This window comes from Pinus tabuliformis, chromosome 2_2 (genome assembly GCF_031772625.1).
Source record: "Pinus tabuliformis cultivar Carrire ecotype Pingquan chromosome 2_2, CPIR1, whole genome shotgun sequence".
In the NCBI taxonomy this organism is placed as follows: Eukaryota; Viridiplantae; Streptophyta; class Pinopsida; order Pinales; family Pinaceae; genus Pinus; species Pinus tabuliformis.
The window spans coordinates 1,251,059,901-1,251,084,291 of record NC_142300.1 but is presented as its reverse complement, the minus strand read 5'-3'; positions in this window follow the sequence as shown (position 1 = coordinate 1,251,084,291).

Sequence of the window (24,391 nt, the reverse complement as noted above, 5' to 3'; positions counted from 1 at the left end):
TGGAACTCATAAGGGAAGTCCTAGAACCCATAACATCCCTCAAATCCTTATAGCGTAAAGGCAGTGTGACACCGAGAGGGGTGACACGGAAGGGTGTAGTTTCCGTTGGGATAGGAATTTCACCACTCATCACAATGGATTCTTCACTCGTGATGGGGGATGTGTCATCCATATCAGAAGAAGACATTGGGACCAAGACACTAGGAGGAGTACCAGGAATATCTTCTTCGGAAGGCTCCCAAACGGGGTTCCAATGAATATCATAAGACTCGTCTTCTGGGGTGCGAGAGTTAATCGGTTGGATACTTGGAATGACAGGGAGAGTATCACTAACAACCGGTATCTCAGGTGCAACATAAGAGGGAGACCCTTGGTCACTTGGAACGGGAGACGGTGCAGTTAAGAAAAGAAGCCTGTGAGACTTCATTGTTCCACCATGGTTTGGTTAAGTTGATTGTTCTGCATGAACTCCAGAGGGTAGGTAGGGACTGGGACACATTCATATTCATGTCTGGTTTCAAGAACAAGACCGGTCTCAGCCCTCAAGCTGCAAAAGATCTGTTGAGATTGCAACAAGATGATGGAGCTTAGTGAAAAGAGTCGCCTTCACTAAGTGGACCCGCAGGCAAATTATGGTGCAAGTTCTATTTTTGATCAAAGTGTGAGTGATCACAATGTGGGTGACCAAAGTGTGGGTGACCACAGTGTGGGTGATCAAAGTCTATTTTTAGACTGGCTGTCAAAAATAGAAAAGTCAAATATTATTGTCTCATAATAATATTTGGACTATAAACTTGATCTTATTCTCTTGGAGCACTTCAGTTTGAGCTACAGATGTGGCCCATGCAGCTGTCAGAAGGAAGTACGCTTTTCTTATGAGTCAGTTGAGTTGTTGCATGCATGACTTCAGTTAGAACTCAATCAGTTGAGTTTGGTGGAGTTGATTGTGGAGTTGATGGAGTTGTGTTCAGTTTGACTTGGTTCAACTAGTTGTAGTTAGTCTAACTGCAAATAGACTAATGATGAGTTGTTAAACTAATTATTAACTCATAATACAACTATAGAATACATCAGTTAACTCAGTTGCATGTCAGTGCATGTTCAGTTCAGCAGGGACAGGTGTTAGAGAATCAGATTGCTATCAGTTGTGACTATAGTTGTGCATCAGATCTTGTACAATCAAGGGATTGAGTATGCCAATGAGTTTGCTCATGTATTTGCCCAGTTTGTAGCTTCTGCTCACATCTTACACATTGTGAGTGATTCTTTGGAGGTCAAATACGAGTTTGGTAGACCATTCTCATTCATTCTTGAGCAGGTATTGAGCAGTGGAGGCAGGCAAGCAGTGGAATAGATTTGGAGATCAGATCTTAGCTGTATTGTGTGTAACAGGTGGAGCTGGTACTGGATTGCTTGTGATAAGCATTGTACTTTGTAATGTTACATGGTCTCAATCATTAATACACAGATAGTGTGGGGTTTTTAGCGAGATGCTTTCCCTGGGTTACATACTGTGTTAATGTGTGAATGCCCTTGATGTTTTATTATTATTGATGCTGCTATATTGATGATCAACGTAGAGGAGCTTATGTATTGTGTATGTATTCCGCAATAGTACATGATCAGGATAATCTCTGTTGAATATGTGTTAAATTATTCAAAATTTCTACATGGTATCAGAGCTAGATATTGTAGAAAAAGTTTCTACATGGTATCGGAGTTGTTGATCATCAGATCTACTATTCAGGAAGTGTTTACATTCTATTTCTTCAGGTAGAGTTTGTAATCGGGCCAGGTAGCCTCTGGATTCATCCTTCCTTTGGAAGGTGAGATATCTGGTGAATTCCCATACAGTCAATCTCTGTACGAGAAATATTGTGTTCTCACGAATTCTAGATCGGAAGCGGTTGAGTTGGAGCTGGCGGAAATTCGAATTTGCAGCAGTGTTGTTGAAATGTCTTTCAACGGATTGCGAATGTTATTCCAAAGCAAGAGCGACCTGGCGCTCAAGGATAAACTCAGTAACAATAAGTATGAGAATGGATCTTCATCAAAGGTATCTGATGAAGAGAATTGCGCTTGGGCTGCCAAAGCAAAGAAGGGGAAGAGCAAGAAAGCTTCTCAGTCTGGTGCGAAAGGCAAGAAGCAGGATATGTCCAAGGTGAAGTGTTTTCACTGTCACCAGCACAGACACTATGCCACTAATTGTCCGCAGAAGAAGAAGAACAAGCAGGCTGTTGGATCTTCAGCAGGAGAGGCTCTAGCCTCACAGTTTGAGCTTGATTTTTCATTGATCGCATGCTTGGTTTCAAGTGTGATGGGATCAGTGTGGTTCTTGGACAGTGGTGCGTCTGTTCACATGATGGGAGATAGAGATTTGTTCTCTGATCTGGAGGACAAAGATCTTGGAGTGCACATCGAGATGGGCGATGATGGTAGATACAGTGCGACCGGTATCGGTACCATTTCCTTTGAGAGGGAGTCTGGTAAACCCTTTGTATTGAAGGAAGTCATGCATGTTCCAGGATTGACGAAGAATCTCATCTCAGTGGCGATGTTAGAAGACAAGGGGTATGATATTGTTTTCAGCGAGGGAAAGGCTTTCCTGCGCAGCAAGACAACTGGTGAGACCCGAAAGATAGGGGTTCGAGTGAGGAACCTTTATCAGTTGCATGTAGATGGATGCGCAGCAATGGCAGGCAAGGCAGAAGGATTGGTGAGCCGGGATGATGGCGAGTTGTGGCACAGGAGATTGGGTCACCTTCACCATGGAGCCTTGAAGATACTGCAGCAGATCACTACAGGGCTTCCTAAAGGCACACTTGCGCAGTCAAATCAATGCAAGGGGTGTACTTTGGGGAAGTTTGTGAAAGCCACCTTTCACGAGAAGGATAGTCGCGCCACGACGATCCTTGAGAGAATTCACATAGACATGTGTGGACCTTTCTCAGTTGCTTCGACAGCAAAACACAGGTATTATGTGATTTTTGTTGATGATTTCTCTCGTAAGTGTTGGATCTTCTTCATGCATAAGAAGAGCGAGACATATTCAAAGTTCTGTGAATTCAAAGCACTGGTCGAGAAGGAGTCGGGGAAGAAGGTGAAGGCTCTTAGGAGCGATAATGGTGGTGAATACATCTCGGACGAGTTCAAGGATTTCTGCAAGGCAGAAGGGATTCGTAGAGAGCTCATAGCTCCCCATAACCCAGAGCAGAACGGGGTAGCTGAGCGGAAGAACAGAACGATTGTGGGTGCTACACGGGAAATGTTGCATGATCACGGCCTACCCCTTCACTTGTGGGCGGAAGCATGCAATACAGCAGTTTATGTGCAGAACCGTTGTCCTCATAGGATACTTGGCATGAGTACACCTGAGGAGACTTATTCTGGTAAGAAGCCTAATCTTTCTCATTTGAGGATTTTTGGTGCTAACGTTTACATGCATGTGACGAAGGATGCCAGAAAGAAGTTGGAGCTGACCGCAGAGGTTGGGATATTTGTGGGGTACACTGATACACCCCACAACTATCGTGTGTATTTGCCAGACATTGGTAAAACTGTTGTGCGACAGGATATAAAATTTCAGGAGGAGAAAGCCATGAAGTGTTCGCTTGAGAGGGAGCTACACTTGCATGCAGATGAGGAGCTATTAGTTCCTAAGGATGAGCTTCAGGACGTGGATCAGCCACAGGACGAGGTTCATGGAGTGGAAGAGACCACTCATGCAGCGCCAACCATCAGAGGGCGAAAGCACTTGACAGAAGCTGAGCGACTGGCTCAAGATGCAGAGAAAGTTGTAGGACCACCTACAGCCCAACGCAGGCAGAGACAGTCACCTGATTGGTACACTGGATACATGGCTCTGATGAGCAAGTGTGTTGTGACTGAGCCATCCTCTTTCGAGGAAGCTGTGGAGGATCCCGCATGGGTAGACACCATGGTGGAAGAGTATGATTCTATTGTCAGAAACAGTGCATGGGAGATTGTTCCTAGACCGGAAGGGAAATCAGTGGTGGGTTCAAGATGGATCTACAAGGTCAAGCATGCAGCTGACGGGAGTGTGGAGAAGTACAAGGCAAGATTTATTGCCCGTGGCTTTTCATAGATAGAGGGGATCGATTATGAGGAGACCTTTGCACCTGTCGCAAGGTATTCTTCCATACGGACGATTCTTGCTCTCTCAGCGCAGATGGGATGGCACATTCATCATATGGATGTGAAGACTGCGTTCCTCAATGGAGTCATTGAGGAGGAGGTGTACATTGAGCAGCCCAAAGGCTTTGAGGTCTTCAGCAGCGAGTCGCATGTGTGCAGGCTCAAGAGAGCGATGTATGGGTTGAAGCAAGCACCACGTGCTTGGTACACACGGATAGATAGCTATTTCACAGGACTTGGATTCTCCAAGAGCGAGGCGGATCCTAACCTATACCAGATTGTGGTGGAGGGTAAGTTGCTTATCATTGTACTGTATGTTGATGATTTGATTCTAACGGGTGATGAGTTGTTGATACTGTCATGCAAGAAGGATCTTGCTACAGAGTTTGAGATGAAGGACTTGGGCCTCCTTCACTATTTCCTAGGATTGGAAATATGGCAGTGCAGTGGTGGACTGTTTGTTTCTCAGGGCAAGTATGCTCGGGAGATACTGGAGAAGTTCAACATGCATGGCTGCAAACCTGTTGATACTCCTCTTCCTGGAGGTTGGAGGAAGGAGGATGCCACTTCGGGAGAAGAAGTGGATGCCACTGTTTATCGACAGTTGGTGGGGTCGCTGATGTATTTGGTCAATACACGACCTGATATATGCTATTCAGTTAACCAGCTTTCACAAGCTATGGTTAAGCCTACCAAGCTCTTCTGGAAGGCGGGCAAGCATGTATTGCACTACTTGAGAGGCACATCGGGATATGGTTTGTGGTACAGATAGGAGGATGAGGTGAAGCTATGTGGCTTCACGGATGCAGATTGGGCAGGGAGCCCAACGGATAGAAAGAGCACATCAGGAGGGGTCTTCAGTATTGGATCGACAGCAGTTTCTTGGTACAGCAGGAAGCAGAGATCCGTGGCACTCATTTCAGCGGAGGCCGAGTATATGGCAGCAAGTTTGGCTGCATGCGAGGCTATATGGATGAGGAAGATCCTGGTTGGTTTGTTCGGTTCTCATTTAGATCCTACTGTGATTTACTGTGATAACCAGAGTTGCATTAAACTCTCAGCTAATCCTGTATTTCATGATAGATCTAAGCATATTGACATCAGGTACCATCATATCAGAGATTGTGTACAGCGGAGGATCATGTTGCTTTCATACATTCCAACGGAGGATCAGGATGCTGATATTCTGACGAAGGCTCTCACCAGGAGAAAATTCGAGTACCACCGAGGCAGGATAGGGGTTGCTAATAATCCATATCTTGTCGAGAGGGAGTGTTGATATTGCAACAAGATGATGGAGCTTAGTGAAAAGAGTCGCCTTCACTAAGTGGGCCCGCAGGCAAATTATGGCGCAAGTTCTATTTTTTATCAAAGTGTGAGTGATCACAATGTGGGTGACCAAAGTGTGGGTGACCACAGTGTGGGTGATCAAAGTCTTTTTTTAGACTGGCTGTCAAAAATAGAAAAGTCAAATATTATTGTCTCATAATAATATTTGGACTATAAACTTGATCTTATTCTCTTGGAGCACTTCAATTTGAGCTACAGATGTGGCCCATGCAGCTGTCAAAAGGAAGTATGCTTTTCTTATGAGTCAGTTGAGTTGTTGCATGCATGACTTCAGTTAGAACTCAATCAGTTGAGTTTGGTGGAGTTGATTGTGGAGTTGATGGAGTTGTGTTTAGTTTGACTTGGTTCAACTAGTTGTAGTTAGTCTAACTGCAAATAGACTAATGATGAGTTATTAAACTAATTATTAACTCATAATACAACTATAGAATACATCAATTAACTCAGTTGCATGTCAGTGCATGTTCAATTCAGCAGGGACAGGTGTTAGAGAATCAGATTGCTATCAGTTGTGACTATAGTTGTGCATCAGATCTTGCACAATCAAGGGATTGAGTATGCCAATGAGTTTGCTCATGTATTTTCCCAGTTTGTAGCTTCTGCTCACGTCTTACACATTGTGAGTGATTCTTTGGAGGTGAAATACGAGTTTGGTATTCCATTCTCATTCATTCTTGAGCAGGTATTGAGCAGTGGAGGCAGGCAAGCAGTGGAATAGATTTGGAGATCAGATCTTAGCTGTATTGTGTGTAACAGGTGGAGCTGGTACTGGATTGCTTGTGATAAGCATTGTACTTTGTAATGTTACATGGTCTCAATCATTAATATACAGATAGTGTGGGGTTTTTAGCGAGATGCTTTCCCCGGGTTACATACTGTGTTAATGTGTGAATGCTCTTGATGTTTTATTGTTATTGATGCTGCTATATTGATGATCAACGTAGAGGAGCTTATGTATTGTGTATGTATTCCGCAATAGTACATGATCAGGATAATCTCTATTGAATATGTGTTAAATTATTCAAAATTTCTACAAGATCTTTCAACAACAACCGGTCATCAGGCAAAAACAAGATCCAAGAGGTTTTCAAAGTTAAAGGCAAGGAAACAAGTAAAAGACTCTACCAGGCCACTAACTATTCAGGATACACCCCAGCAGTCCCTTAAAGAGAAAACTCAGGTCAAAGAAATGGCACATGAATCAAGCACGGGTGAAGGATTTCAAAGAAGAAGGACTAGGAGCCAGGTGGCTAAAGAAAAAGGTAAGTCAGTGAGTATTGAAGAAAGCCCTGTTTCAAAGGGAGACTTAAATGATTTATTGCAAGCCATTAACATTGAAGAGTCCCCACTAGTTCAAGCAGATTTGATAGATTCAGGAAAAGAGAAGGCTAAGAAAGTCAAAGCCTCGAAAAAACTCAAGTTTGATGATCAGGTTGAGAAATTCGTTTTTAAGCCCAGGAGACCCATAACGAGGAAGTTTAAACAAGTACAGGAGGTACTGCCAAGAGCAGATGAAACAGGGGAGGTGACACGGCATCATGAAAGAAAGGATAAAGGCAAAGCAGTTGCAATTCAAGAAGAAGATAGTGTGGAAGACTTCAAAAGGAGATTGGAATCTGCCAACTTTGAAATTGCTAGATTGAAGAAAGCTACCAGGAAATTTGCAGTTAAGGAGGCTTATTTTAACCAAATGCAAGCTTGGTGGGAGGACCAAACATTTCAAATTCCTTAGGTGGTTGATTTTAGTGTTCAATTCCATAGCTGGACTATTCCTGCAATAAAGGAAGCCCAATTTATCAGAAAATTCAATACAAACCTCAGATCTGGGATCAAGGTCATGAAGAAACAAATTGAAGACTTAAAGATACAGCTAAGCCAACTGAAAGAATCTCATTAAAGAAATCTCACTTCAAGTAAGGCTATGTTTCAAACTTTGATGGTTTTGCTTGGTATAATCTTTCTTGAAGAATTATACATTTCCATTCAGTTTTGAAGGGCCTTGGAGCAGTTGAAAGAATGTTTAAACAACAAAGAGCTCAAAATAGCAAAATTTTGGGTTGAAACTGTGATTTTTGGAACAACACAGCAGTTTCGTAGCACACTACGAAACTGCTGAAGATGATGACTAACGCTCAGCAGTTTCGTAGCGCGCTACGAAACTGCTGAAGCTACACAATCTAATCTCAGTCAACCGGTTTTGAAATACAAGCGGGAATTTTGAAAAGGGAATATCTACAAGGGATCTTCTGAAGCTATCAACCTTCAACAAGTTCAAGATAGGTGGAGGAAACATGTATTCGAATCCAAACTCTAAATTTTTTGTCATAAAGTGAACATATTTACTACAGTCCAAGATATGTCAGACAGCATGGAAGAAATTTTGCCTTCACCCATAAAAGAGGTTGATAGCACATCAAAGACGTGGAAATATGTTATATTTTGGATAATCAAAGATAAAGGGCATGGTTCTTTGGATTCGAATATCTTGAGGCAAACCAAAGACCGATAAACAGGGGTAGTTTCCTATGTTTCAGGGAAATGGAGAAGATGTGACATTGAAGACCAGCATGGAGCTTTGAACATCCACCACAGCCAAACTAAAAAGGGACCAGATGTTAAAGAACGAGAATGATTGTAATTAAGGCTATTATTAGCATAATATGGAGTTAGACTCCTACTTGATTTAGATCTCTAGAAAGTCTAGTTGCAGTTTGTTACATTTAATAGGCAGTTAAAAGTTAAACAGGTGTCATTAGAAGTAGATTTTGAGTTCCCCTAATGCTTAAGGAGGAATCTCAGTCAAGTAGAGGAACTCTATATATAGGAGAAAGGTAAATCTAATGAGGGTTGGAAATTTATGTAAAAAAGCTCTGTTCTTAAGCTTATGTAAAGACTCTGTTTCTTTTGGTAATATAGTACTGGTTCTGCTGCTCAAGAATCATAGAGAGTTCAATGTATGAGTTCCTTTTGTTGTCTTTTCATGTTGTCTATAGTATTATGAGTATTTGATTACTTAGAAATCACTTGCAGTGTTCTAATTTCCTTCATATACTCGTAAACTGTCCTTTGGTGTTTAGTGTACTCTACCTATATTGAAATCTGAATGCCTTGATTTTATTGCAAAGCCTATTCTACTGTTAATGCTAAATGATATAAGACTCCATAAGCCCAATGGATTCTTGTTAATTTTGATTCCACCAGCTCCATTCCTATTTGTTTCACAAAGAGTTAGCCATCTTAATCATAATCAAAAACCTTCAATCCTTTGAGAGAGCCCTCTCAGGCTAAGGAGGCTAAGCCTTAGCTAAAAGATTGGTTTGAAATAGTTACTTGAAGTCTTCCTCGTCTGCAGCATTCCAGGGTCTGGTTTTGAGATAACACTTGGGACCATGAGCTGTGACCAAGGTGTCCTTGCTGCCATAAAAACATTGTTCTTGCTTCTTCATGCAATTTCTAGTGTTAGATTCTTAGTTGCAAAAGTTAGTACCAGTTGTGATTACATGCTTAGATCCATTCTTGCTTGGTTTCCATAGTTTTTTTACATGATTTGCTGCCAATAAACTTATGTTCATCATGCTTATGGTTTCTAGGTCAAATTAGGTCAAAATAGCTAGATCTTTGGTTTTCTTAGTCTTTGTTGATTAGTTTTGGAAAATAACGTGTAGAACACCTGTGATACCCCTTTTCCTACCCTTACTCCATCAACACAACCTACTCTATCCTCTAACTTAGATTCTTTCCTTTCATCTGCCACAGTTTCTCACTTTGCCCTAAGCCCTACAACCTTGTGCAACATTACTTCTCCTATCTTCAAACAAACCCAATCGCCTTAATCACTCCTCAGCCTCATGCACTAGGTCTTAGACCTCTTCACAGCCTCATCCAACCTCCATTTCCACTTTCCCACCGGTTTTTCCTCCATAAACCCTCAAAAATCCTCTCTCAGCTCTTCCTGTAGAACATCCTGTAGAACCCCTGCAGACTTCCTGTAGAAGATCACGAAAGCAGTTTCTTGAGATCCAAACACTGTGAAACTCTCTGGAAGGGTGCTAGGGACCCCTTAGGCCCTCTTTTCACCTTCCCAACCTCCTGCAAGCACCTACTCCATTTTCTTTCGCCAATCAACCTCTGCACAGTCAAAAACAGTTAAAGCACATGCATAATAATTCTACAAACTTACTCAAAAATACAAAAAGATGTTTTTCATATTTCTCTTCAGAAGTAGCTTAGTCACATGCATTTTACCTTTCCAAAAGTCAATGGCATCCAGTTCCACTGCTTTCATCTCTTTTCTTGCACCAGTAGCGCTAGTCGGTAAAACTAGGGTTTGTTAGGGTTTGCATTTCCTTTCAGCTTGTAGTTTCTTTCTGCAGATAGATTAGCCTCCTTCGAGTTAGCTTTCATCCATCATAGTTAAAATATTCTTCTAAGAGCTCATAGAAGTTGGCTTAAGCTCCTAGCGGACTTGTGCCAGCTGATCAAGTGACAGCCACGGCAAGAGCTAGTACTTGTGCATATAGCACCGTCGCTTCCAAGTTTGTTACGAACTACCGGGTTGATAAAAGTAAAGAAGGGAGTCCTAGGAGTTGCAGCATTATTGCTGCAATACTGGAGCTCACCAAACTATTGTGAGGATTGACCTTGCGATTGTTGCAGGTGACCTTGCTGCGGGATAATTTGCCCTTGCTGTTGTACGAAGAGCCCTTGCTGCGACAAAGGTTACCCTTGCAGGAACAAAGGTGGTCCTGGTTGTTGTAAAGGTTGTCCTTGCTGTTGCAAGGGTACTTGAATAGTGCCCGAGAAATTACTGAACTCAATCTAGCCATAGCCAGGCTGGATGTACTGCCTATATTGGAGGGTGTAAGGTTGATTAACCAATCCTTGAGAACCATATGGAATGTAAGGATTTTGGTATTGGACCTGAGCCCCATAGGGCTGCTGATACTAAACATTGCTCGATCCAGACGGGCCAATAGGATTCTGAACATGTTGGTACTGGACATTACTTGATCCAGTGGGATCAGGAGGGTTATAAATAATACCATAAGAGGGCTGGTTTATACCAAGCATGCGAGCTTGTGAGCCACTCACATTAGTGGCCCGTGACACCATAGAAACATTCAGGTTCTGCCCCCAAGGTAGTGGCATAATCTGGCCACTGACTAATGGGATAGAGGAACTAACAGAGACAATCTTTGAAACTGCCAATTGTGACTGACATGTAACTGGGATCGATGATACAAGAGTATTCAAAATGGCGGGTTGCACCGGGACTGAAGTAACAGCCTGTTGGGAAGTCATGTTCGTGATGAATGGACCTGACTTAGGCCTGACACCTAACGCCCATACAAGATTATGGTAGAGTGATGAGGCACTAGGTGTGCCTGAAACTAAGTGCCCCAAAGACACATATTTTGGTGGAAAGCTGGTGGGAATACCTTCCGAAAAAGAGAAACCCTTGGGAGGGAACTACAATTTCGATTCTTCCCCCTCAACAGTGTGTGGAGTAGAAACTTAAGACTCATCTGGAGATGTGACTGGGGCGTTGCCTTCAGGTTCCATGTTTGAAAACAAACGACGACGAATGGACGAACATGTACTGGGGGATAGTTCCAAAGTAACACTCAGTTGGTCGTATGGACTGTAAGGATGTTGTGGTGATATCTCAAGAACGTCAAACAGATGGTTTGAAGGATAGATAACCAGTCCAAGCTGACCATCAGTTGTCAGCGAGTTCTCTGCAGTACGAATGAGATTGTCCGAGTATTCCAGGCCAAGATCAGCAGGTGACCCTGTATCGAAAGTAGGTGGAGGATGAGATGACAATGGTTGAACACTAAAAACAATTGTGAGTTCAACATTTGGTCCTCGAGTGACTCTGATAACTCAAGAAATGGCTCCTCAGACAATCTTTTAGACGGAGGAGAGGAAGAGGAATTGGGTGAACCAAATGGTTCAGCCACAATGATCTTGTCTTAGTCGACAGAACAAATAACTTCAAGGCTTTTAAAATGTCCTTTTAAGGGAACTCACGATTTGGTCAAAAACACTAACAGGATGTTTTGGATCGTGGGCAATCAACTATTAAGATGCATAAAATACTGATGCTCCTTCATTTTTTAAGAGTCAAGAAAGAGACAAAGATGACCCTATCACTTTCAATTGGAAATGAGCTCGAAAAGACAAGTGCTCGAATGATCTTTTAAATTAATGAGTCAAAAATATCAAATGACTACTCTGGATGATCTAGGCAAACAGGATTACCAAGCAACCGTGAACAGCAGAATACCTCCTGGCGAACCAAGAAGTACGAACATTCTATCTCCCTGAATGTTGTGTTCAGTGTATCACATTCGCAAGGCGGCCAACTCGGCTTCCTAAGGATAAAAGGATTGCAGCCTAGTGGGGTATCCCTTTATATACTCGATGGTACGGGGAACACAAATCCGTGCTAGCACTGTCTAATACCGAAGCTAACGACAGCTGCTAGGTTTAAAGACACCGGAACACATCTCTAGCCTAGACCTTCTAGATATGATTGTTAATGTCAAATGCACCTTAGGTTAATTGAATTCATTTTAGAGTTGATCTTGAGTTAAGTTTCAGTTTTCAGGTCTTAGCGATGCTACTCAAAAAACCTCAAATGCAACTAAATGAGACAAGACCCTTTCAATTCAATGAAATGCCTACACTATAGAGGGTAGAAACTACTCAATCAAATCCAAACAATCAAGCAACTAAAAATGAAATGATCTTTCACTGCCTTAACTTTTTCCAAAAAATAAACTAATGAAAAATGCATTCCAATTCCTAATTTCCTGATAAGCACTTATCTATTAGTCCTTTCAAAATGAAAAATTCCCTTCCTTTTTCAAACGTTGATGCAATTCTAGTCTTTAAAAAGATGCAAATTATCGTAATATAATGATGCAATAAGATAGAATTTCATACTTTCTCATGAAACGACAAAACAAAATTTTCACATACAATATTTCAATGAAAAAATTTTCGAGACAATGAGCTCTTCAAGCAAATGAAAACATGAAAAGAGAAGCTCATTCATATCATGAAACACTGACTTTAACAAACACAAGTCCAAGAATGTAATCTATGCCGGAAAGAGACGTTCGAGCTAGTAAATGAAACTTTTTTCAAACTTATGCAAAAAGAGGTCAAAGTCATAAAAGGACCAAAAACAAATGCAAGGAGTAAACACACCTACAACCTGACTTAGCAAGTTCACAAACTGTTGAATGGGTGACCAACTAGATGCCCTAGTGTCACTGGCCACTCAATTACTCAATCAATCAAATAGAAAGATGACAAGCCAACAAGCAAGCGAAACCAAATGAAAAGTAGCATTCTAATCAGGGAGAAAACAGTCCAAAATGCTCACGGGGTCAAAAACACAAGAGCAGAGTACACTGGCCAAGATTGGGGTCGAGCCCTAATCTTCACTTACAGGCATCGACGCGACTACCTAACTGAAAACAAGCGCCAGAGGCTGGTCGGCACGACTGTTCCTTAACAATTTGCATTGGTCGACGTGACTATCAGCGGATTAAGTGCGCTAGCCGAGGAAACTAAGGAAAAAAAATCAAAATAGGGACCAGATCTACTACTATGAATTTTAGACTTAGGCCAGTAAGCAGGAGAGAAGAAACAAGACCACAGGGAAAACATGAAACTAGAAAAGTTCTCACAAAATCATGAAATCCAAAACAAACAAAAGGATTGGGATCCCCAGTGGAGTCGCCAATTTGTGGTGAAGTAAAATTATAAGTGCTGACATGAACGAATTCCTCTAGCCCGATAATGGGTCTAGCCACAACAGATGCATTCTATGGAAGATTTCCTTAGGTTAGAATCAATCAAGAGGGCCTACCTCTTGGTTGCTTATCCTACTTGATGATTTCCTTGCTTGCTCACTCCAGCAATCTCTCGCTTCCTTCAAGCTTCTGTAACAAGTAAACAACAGCAACATACAAACATAATAATAGACGAATTGCAATTCAACCTACTTAACAAGTCAAGAAACATTAATACATGGATACGTAATATTACAAAACATGTAGGAAATCAATCGATAGTTGCATATATTAATATCAAAGAGAGATTCCAACCATTCATCTTGATGTTGCAGTCTTCCTCTGACAAGACCGGGTTCCCACAAACTTCTGCTAGCATTCCATGATGGCTTCAAACAACAATAGTTTTAAAGCTTTTCCCTTTAGGCTTCACTCCAAACCAAAACATGCTTCCCCCTCACACAACTAGATGGATACAACTAGTAATAGCTTGCTTGTCTACTCCAAAATAGCATCAATACTTTGCAACTATAACACTCACACTCAGCCAAAACTATCAACTGTGACTAGTTTTTGCTTGGGAAGAAGGGAGGTTTATATAGGAAATATGGATGGGAGATGGATCCTCTTCTCATGGGAGAAGGACTTATCCCTTGAGGTAGTTCCATCATTATAGGGGAAAGGAGCCCAAATTGTCATCCTCGACCCATCCGACCAAACCATTTACCAGCTTCCATTACGGAGCTTCTAGAGCTGGAAGCTTTGGTTCTAATTTAAAAAACTTTCCATAACATGACCGGTGTGACTGAAACACAACTCAATCACTCCGGTCGGCATGAGGAGCAGGGTTAATCTCTGCACATTGGCGTGGGGGAGACAAAGGCCATTAGCATCGATCTTGTAAACTGGGCAAAACAGAAGTTTCAGGGGAAATGGTGCAAAACAGAATTTATCTGCTCATGGAGAGGGATGCAATGGGAGTTCCTTCATGAAGGAAAAGCATGAGGGGTTCACTCTAGAGGTCCTCCAGGATCAAGGAACGGGGAGTACAGGGACAGTGAAAAAATGTTGTGTAACAATTCTCAATATGTGGTCCTTCAACCATGCGGTGACCTTCTGTTTCAGGGATGTTAACCTTTTGCGGATCCTCATCTTCTTCTTCAATTGTTATGTTATATCATTCCAGCATGTGACTCAGCTGAGTAGCCCAGTCAGGCTGAATCAAGTCCAAAGCTGCAGTATCCTAAACATTGTTGCTTTTACTTCTTGTAGCGCTTCGTCGATACAGTCAAACCCGTCTTCAAAGCTGAATGTCATTATAAATCCCTCGCGCAGAATATCTCATTCACCTGTACCATGACAGAGCTCTATTTTTAAGTACCAATTCATCGAGATGACATCCAGGGTGTGATAAAACAAGTGCACCCATTCAGGTTGGGGCTTCTCTCCATAAGCTTGAGCCCATTTGGCCAAGTGTGTGCGCAGATCATCCTGCCCATCATATTTTTATGTTAGTCATACCTTTGGCTTCCCAAAGCATGTTATCATCATCCTCCTACATTCACACCAATCATCAAAGCTTTCCGTGTGCGTACCCCACCATCTTGCGGGTGTAGGGCGTAGTGCCAAGTCCAATGCCTGGGAGCGCTAATTTTCTGGTACATCCCTCTCAAATGCATCCAAAAAGATATCCACATCATTCAAGCCATCATAAGTGGGAAGATTTCTTACCTCTGATGACACACGGTGCAACGACCAGGTCATCATGTTACAACTTAGTGTGGTTACTTCATGTAACTGATTCTGCCAGCACTCTAATTCTTCATCAGAGTCTGAGGTGCAGGAACTCTTGTGATCCCATGCAATTTGTCCATCTTCTATTGGATTCACCCAATCTTGGTCTCGTGTTGTTATCTTATAAATACAGTCTAGATCATCATCACTCTCATAATCACGGACGGGTTCAGTATAGCGCGATCCTTCAGTAGCCCAATCAATTCCAAGGAGCACAGGGTAGGGGTTGCTATCATCCACAATTTCTATTACTTCAATGTTAGCAAGTGCGCTCGCGCCTTCAATATCTACAGCCACCCCTTGCAGCTGCCCCATGAGGATGATCTTCTACTGATTTTCTATCCTTAACTGAATCAAAGACCACTACAGAGCAATTCTTCCCATCTGCTCCATAATCTGCTTTGGTAGGACATTCACGTCTTACCATAGATCTAAAATAACCTGACCCATTTCATACTCTTCTATCTGTGTGGTCAGCCTCATCTCTCATCCTATCCTTGTTTTATGCTTACCAATTTTTTGTACCTCGCGTCGTTCACCCGAAGCATTTCCAGCGCATCTATTTATGAGCTCCTGTAACCCCTTCACAACCTTGTTATCACGTACTAACTTCAAGCAGGTCTCCAGGAAGGTTGTAAGCATAGAAGGGTTCATCTCCTGATTAGGCTTATCCTTGCTTCCTAAGGTGGAGGCCTTAACAAAGCTCTTCTTTGCTTCCATGAATGTTTCGCGTGCGCGCTCCAAATTGAATTCAACCTCCTTCGTCAGATCTTTGTGAACCCATGTGTTGTTTTCGGGTTGTTTCCCCTTATCATCCCTTGTCGCAATTCCACTTTGGAGCACTATATTTACATTCGGATCCTCTTCACGAGGCTCAGACCTCATCATCTATAGGTTCTGAGTCGGTTGAGGTGGTAGTGCCCCTTTGTTGTGTATCCTCGCTATCAGCGTAGGACAATCTTTCGTCTCATGATCAAATACAGTGCAATACTTGCACGGCGAACATGTTGGGTTAGTGCAATCGCAGGCATAGTGTCCTGCTCCTCCGCAATTATGGCAGATCAGTTGTTCCCGACCTCTGCCAAGTCCTCCTCCGCCTCAGCCTTGTCCGCACCCCTGAAAGCCTGTCCACACCATCCCTGCACTCTGGTTAGGGGGCCACATTTCTGCCTGAACCCTATAGGCGGGTGTTTTATCCATCATCAATTCATAGCTTCTGCAGATGCGCTCATCATGCCCTACCGACCTACAGAAGTTGCATAACAATTGCTGCAGTGTCTATACAAACTTCTGCAGCAAATGACAGTTATCTGTGGGATGTTTTCCTGCTACCTAACATATAGCGCACCACAATGCAGGCCCCATGCTTGGTCCTACCTGAGCTTCCGGCCTCAAAGGCATCGATCCTCCTCCTACAATATATTTCACAAAGATCAGGAAATGGACTTTGTCATGCCCCTAACCCTTGCATTTTAGGCACCATACCTCTTCGCGCACCTCTGGTCGAACTGTTCTATCCTGCTTCAAACTTTACATCTCAAGGAAAAGATTTTTCAACTACGCATGGATCTGCTGAAACCCTAGATTTGGATCTTGCATCAACGTTTCATGCAGTCTCATTGCAATCTCCAAGGCCTCTGCCTAAGTCGTTATCTTCTGTTGTGATAGCACAACCCTTAGGTGTGGCAGGAGCAAAGCCACGAACCATTTGTGGTGCTATCCATCTGTTAGGTTCATATTAGCTTCACGGATTTTGCACTTCAATCTCTGATCTAATTCCCAAGGTGTCTCACCTGGTTGCATCGCGATTTCCTTGAACCCCACAATCGACTATGCTTCAGATTTAGGCCTACTGAATTCTTTGTTCAACGCGGTCTGGATGTCTTCCACTCCAGCATTTAGGTTATCATTAGAGTACTTGATGTACCAGGTTAGCGCGCGATCCTATAGAGCACTAACCATTGTTTCCTTCTTCAAGTGATCATATGTAACACCCTGAGCTTCCCATACAGCTTTCACAACAAACCAGAATTGGTCTGGGTCCTCATTTCCCAAGCCTTTGAACAAAGGTAGCTTCACTAAATTTTCCATACTGAACTGCGGTGGAGGTGGAGGTGGTACGGGTGAAGTTGCAGGCAGTGGTGGTGAAGTTGGTGGTGGTGTGGGTGGAGGTGGCAGTCATGGGAATCCTTACCTTATTAGTTGAATAGAACTTTGTGGAGAAGCCTGCGCTATTGCCTCTTCATCTTCTCGTGGAGATGAAATCAATGGACTATATTCAGGACCCTTTCTTCCTTCATTCCTATAAGTTTTTCTGTTTCACGTAGCTCCGAACATCAAGGTAGCTGCATAACCCGCTTTTCGCACAATAAAATTTTAATCCAGGTATTCAAAGATTTTAAGTACTTATCTCTCGGACCTTTGAAAAACACCACTCCGCCTCGCTGTAGCTAACTGAGGTATCGACCAAGAATTCAGTCACAAATCCTCCTATGATGCGATAGAGCCAATGATCAACAGCGTGAGCAATCTTATCCACAGATGCTTCCAATCTTTGTACTAGCTCCCAAGTCCGAACAATAGGACCGCCAAGTCTCCACCTTCCTTGGCTATCTACTAACTTTTCAATCCACTCATATAGCTCAACCAGAAAGGAACTGAAAAAGATCTCATATATTTCTATATATAGGTACCTGTCCAGCCAATGTTCCTTTGTCAGTCGCGAGTTTCTATCCTCCTGCGCCGTGAATTCGTTGATCTTCCTATCCAACCAGTCTTTGATCTCTTTCTTAGTTGGATTCCAGTGATATGACATCACACATCTCTTATGCAGATTCTGGTCCCAGCAACGGAACCATTTTTTGGATAGATGGGGCCTAACCTGGGTTTAGCGTTAATTAGCCAAACAAATCCCTACACTATTGGCCCTTTCGGCATCAGCCCACGGAGCACGGACCGAAGTCTCACCCAAAGTAGTATGGGGGGATGCTGGAACCAAGTTTCCGCACCATGAGATGGTCGTGATGTCAGTTTATTCCTTCTATTCCTGCTTTCACGCAGGTTGTTAAGTTCTAGAGCTCTGTTTGCCTAGCTCCGTATTCCTCCCTTTGATACCTCGCGAAAGGGTACAACTGACCTTCGTGCAACCCTAACATTCGGTTCAGATACTTTCGTGCTGCTAAGGTAGTGTATTACACAAATTCCCAAGTTATCCTAAGAATCTTACTTATCTTTATTGGATAATCACAGTTAGCACCACATAAACAAATATCCTTATTTGCGTTCAATTATCCCACATAATTACATACATTCATGCATCACATAAGTATTATAAATGAAATTCATACGCAATATGACAAGATGCAGTAACCGGAAACAAAGATACAAAATTTGTAGAATACTTCCCTTTATTGACATCTTTAGATGATTACAGACTCTATTCACCCTGCGCATACAGCTGCAGGGGTCCACGCACTCAACTGTGGACTTCCACCCTAAGCCTCTACGCACTCAGTTGCAGATCCTCTAGCTACACTATGACCCAAAACTTAGACTTCTTACTTCAAAGCTATGACTATTTGACTTCCCAAAAACTTTTTTAAAGCTTGGACCATGGGTCGATCTTTTACAATTAACTTTACTTTACAAAAATAAGGGCAGACAACCCTTTGTGACTCATGGCACCTTCACGTTCCGTGACCACAAAATGTGGAGACTTTACAATTTTACTACAAAATTTGACCCAAAACATGGACTTTTAGCAACCAAAACTGTCCTTGGGGGATCCCATTCCCAACAGTTATGCTCTCTAATTATTGTGCATGTACACAAGCCTCATTCACCGATTTAGGCTTCAACAACATCACTTTCTCTCGCAGATGTTGGTGTAGCCCCCCCAAATACTTGTGGAGTACATTTGGCTTATTTGGGGAGATACCCATCATTATGGAAATCTTTCTAAACTTTGTGGTATACTCTTGCACGCTTTGCCTCGTCTTTTGCATGAAGTAATTCCACTGGATCCACTGGTCCTATACATACCCAATAGGGTGAAACTATGACTTTATGAGGGTTTGCAAGTCCTCCCACTTAATCACTAGAGGTTCTCCCTCCAACCTCAAGGTCTTTGTGTGGATGTTCCACCAAGTTAGGACATGGACCTCTAATTTCAGTTGCACAAATGAAATATTTTGTTCTTCCATAATTTAATGAACACTGAAATAAACTTCCATTTGTTGCAACCAGCGATTTAGCTTCATAGCATTGTTCTCGCCATGGTACAACTTCCATTTAAAATAGGGGTTGTGATTGATTCATGACACTCAAACTTGGTTGGTCTTTTGTAGGTTCTTTCTTCAATTGTTTCTTCGTCTCTTCTTGATCTCCTAATCCCCCTTATGATTTGTAATATGCATTTAAAACCCTATATTCTCCAAATATTATGAGCTTATTACATAGGGTCATCATGAGTATATTTACATTACGATGTATGTCTATGACTTGTTGTTCCAGTGGCAAAAATATCTTGTCCACAAGATCACGAGGGTTATTCATAGACTCGCCACCCATGATTAGGGTTTTATGACTTTTGGCCCAACCAATATAGATCCCCTGCAAATATCCACAATATACCTAAATAAACCTACCATGATACTAATATGATCCATATATTGTCGTGGATATTCCACTAGCTAGTTTGTCACAACAAATCTAATAAAATTATATTTAAAATATGAAATTCTATACTATTACAATTTTATTTATTTTTTATTTATGGATTTGTAGGATACTATTATAGTGCATGCATGTGAATTAAAAATTATGTTGAAAATATAGAGTAATAAAATAAAAGATCACACATGCATTTGACGCAAGATATGACCTCAAAAACCCTTTAGGGAGAAAAACCTAGCTGGAAGGTGAGGTCATTCTGGTCTCTTTCTCTAAATAGAAAATCTATGCAAAATACAAAGAAGTATGGTGTATGACATGTGGGCTATTACAATGCACAAATCCTCTCTGTGTGCTCTAGCTCCTATCTCTCTCAATTATTTCTTGCACAGCTATGGAACAAATGCACTCAATTGTAAGACAACTTGATAGCCTCCTAGTGGTTAGGTTTGACTGCCTCAACTCTTAACTATAATTACAATATAGACTCTTCTAGAGTCTTCTTAAACATATTCATGTGGATAACCCATTTCCCATGAATAATGGTGGTTGACGTGGCATCCTCTCAAATTATGGTGGTGAAAATAGGAAGGTCAACTTCTAAGTGGCATAACTTTCACATACAAACTCCTATTGACACTATTCTTGCACTTTTGGAAATGTCTTTGTGTGTAGAATAGGAAAAAAATGTGTGATGCTAAAGAAAGAAAGTTTTAACCCAAAAAAATATCTTTTGATGCCTCAAAATACTCCTGGAAGGTTTCAGACAGTTTTACCCCAAAAAAATATATTTTGATGCCTCAAAATACTCCTGGAAGGTTTCAGACCCCTATTTTCCAAACTAGGTCTTGTCGGTAAAAATTGTCCTAAGAGTTGTTTCATCCACCTTTTCCACTCTGAAAGCATTGAGATGGATGAAAAACAACATAATTATCCAATTCAAATCACATTAAGCATAAAAAATTTAAGCATTTTGGAATTCCTTTCTCCATAGGGAAGGAAAGTTCAAAAGAATGGAATGAGGTCATTTAAAAAATAAAAAATAAAATGCAGACATGGGGTGCTTAATGGCTAAATACGACTAGAAGAATTGTGATGATTAAAGCCATTATATCATCACTTCCATTCTACCTATGTTTGGATCTCTTGGCCCCTAAAGGAATTATCAACTTATTGATGGTGCTGGACCCGCCAACAAAGGGGATCTCCCTGATGTGAAGTCCAAACTAGACCTCACACCATTTGGTGTAGGAATCCCATGTGGTATGATGGGCCGATTGCCAATTAATTAAATATATGCCTTGGCTATAGCTATCAGCACATGAGAGTGTTACGCTAGTATCTTCAAATAGCAAGGTACGTGTGTGTGGTGAGTGCATAATGTAACTGTGTCAAGGTTCTCTTACTACAAAGGGGGAGAGTAAAGTGAGCCTCTAAATGAGAGGTAGTAGTACCACCCAAGAAGAGACACATGCGAACCAGAAAGGTTTGTCCAACACCCAGTGGAATAGTCCATAACGGATGCGGCAGTCATTAAAACCAAGGTGAATGGGACAACACATACACCACCCAACGAAGTAGTCCACATGGATGTGATGGTCGTTATAACTAGAAAACAAAGATGGTATGTCGAGTATCCCATGGAGTAGTCCAAAAGGATGTGACAACGATGATAGCCAATACACAAAGGTGGTCTGTCTAGTATCCCATGGAGTAGTCCACAGGGATGAGACAACGGTGATAATCAATACAACACATCTTCAACAATGTAAGTACTAAAATAACTGAAGTAGTTCAACTATCTTAGTATAGGTTAAGAAAACATGCATTACAAATGTTTAAATAGTAGTCTTACAAACATCTACAAAACATGCGTGAAAACGTGTTGGCCTTAACAGGCTTCTAAATTAAGCAAAAGTCCCAAGACACATTTTTACACCATACATCACTAGTCCCAGTAGTGGGACATTGGAGCCACTCCTCGCTCCTCAAAGAACATACTACAGACTCTCAAGGCTATGTGGGAGGAGCCAAGGTGAAAAGTACTTGCTCATACAATGGGAGGGGTATATATAGCCAAGGGTGATGCTTGACCCTTATGACTCTTGGACTACCCTCATGACTATTGAAATTTCAACGAATTTTCAAGTGACATGACTCTTCAAATTCTTGTGTGCGTCATTGGACTTCACTTTACATTACATTGAGTTACAATGGATATGGCCCATAGTGGTGATGTGGTCAAGAAAGCTCATGACACAACTCGATATGACACTGCTGACATGTATTGGCTAACTGTGATGTCTGTGTCAAGTTGTTGCGTTGTTGAGTGATGGATGTACTCTTGGTGTGCTTTGTCTTCTCCTCCACATGACATAGTGTTGCGGGTTCTTCGATGGTCTTGGTCTTGCATGATGGCTCAATGCATATGTTCCTTTCACTTGTTTCTTGATGTGCTTGGTATGTTCATCCAGCTGCAAGCAAGTCCTCTAGCATGTGCCCTATTTCTTCATCTCGTTCGTCATCTTTCCATGATCCATCAGTGTACATGTTCCTGCAATTCACGCATTACGAATGACATCAAATCCAAAACCTCCTAGTCTAGCATGATGCATTCTTCTCTTGTTCTCAGAGATAGGAAGGGAGGACAACTCACTAAGACACCACAGAGTGCAGCTCAGGCTAGAATGAGGAATTCCGGGAGGACAGCCCACGCTGTCAGGAAAAACTGCATAGTGACCATTGGGAGGTATAATTGCACAGTGAAAGTCACCAATGCCAGCTGCAAGGTGGGACTCTGAGGGGTGACACCTCTACGCAGTTTCCAAAGGGAAGACAAAGCGGGGTTGTAGAGGGACAACTAGATAGTCCTGCACATTTTCCAGTGGGAAGATAGAGCGGGGCTGTAGAGGGACCGTTGGGCAGTTCTGTGCAATTTCCAGAGGGAAGACAGAGTTGGGCTATAGAAGGACCTGTTGAGCATGACTACGCAATTTCTGGGAACAGTGTAGGATAGGCAACAGGGGAACTGCTAGGCATGTCTGCACAATTTCTGATGGAAGTGCAGAGCAAGGAAGCAAGGGTCAGCTGCGCAATTTCTGAGAACAGTGCATAGCAAGGTAGCAGAGGACCAACTGGGCATGTCTGTGCATTTTTGGAGAACATTGCAGACCCAGGTCTCAGAGTAGTGCAGAATTTTGGTAGGCAAGAAGGAGGCATGATGATTGTTCTTTAGAAATGTGCAGTTCAATTTGGTCATGGAGGTAGTCTCTACACAATTCTGGGAGGCAGACAAGCTGCTCACCTTCAGAATTGCACAGTGCAACTGACCTGGAGGACAGCCTCAAGCACTGCACAATTCTGGGCAGTAGAGCAGGGTCGCTGTAGGCTGAGACTACATAGTTTAGCTCAGTCGAGGTCCGATGGAAGAGGGTTGTCCGTCAAATAGATTTTCACGAAAATGACTAAGTGTCGAAAGCAAATGAACTTGTGCAGACTGACATTATGATCATGCACTTAGCATACTTTATGATGAGACAACATAGACCACTAGGAAAACAAAACGAAATGTGCCCTCAGTGAGACTGTCTTAGAGCTGAAAGCGACAAGTGTGACACTTGTGATAGACATTTGGATAACCGTGATGACACTTGCACGACAATGCTTACATTTGTCTGTGAGTATGACAGAAGTTCACATAGCAAAGACAACCCAAACACACAAAGAACAACCTTCAAACCTGCTAGAATAAGATCGCAAGAATGACAAAGCAATCAACATGTCGAAAGATGACTGCTGGTCAAACAAGCAAAAAGGTGAAAAATACTTTACAAGAGCTCATGGGGTGAGCTCGAGTGTTTGCAACCATCAAAGGAAAAAACAAGGAAGGCTCCGAAATTTGGATGCAAACCAAAATTTTGGAGGGTTTTGCAGCTGCTACAGCGCAACCAAATCAATGCTCTCATTCGTAATTTTTATGGAAAGGAGGCAAACATAATGATAAAACATTCCATTTAGTTCAATGGAATATTGTTTGTATTCCTAAAGCTTTTGGGGGTTTGGAAAGAAAAGACCCACACCTTATGAACTTGACTCTCGAGAATAAAATTGTGTGGAGGTTAATTTCTGATTCCCAAGAATGGTGGAAGTAGGCCTTCCTCAAAAAAAAAAAATCACAAAACCTACCTTCTAGAGCAGAGTCATTATATTGGACTGGCCCAGGTTCCAAAGTATGGAAATTATACAAAAAATCAACCCCTTTTGTGATTGAGCATCTAAGTTGGAGGAAAGGAAATGTTTCTTGGATTAATCATGTTGAATGACAACTTCTTTAAGAATGCCCCATTAAGGAACTAAACAGAATTATGAGCATTGGAAGATTTTATGCTCCATAAGGAATTTAATAAATCAAGGATATATCAACATTGGATGACAGAGGAATATGGTCTAGTTAGTCATGTCCAAACATCCCCTCCAACCTTCATCAATAATGGGAGATTATTATTCAAAATACTAAGGTATGACCCCCATCTCTCGATCAGAACAAGATCATCGTTCTTGGAATTTAAGTCCTCTCCATCTCTATTCTGTCAAATAAGGATACACTTACCTTG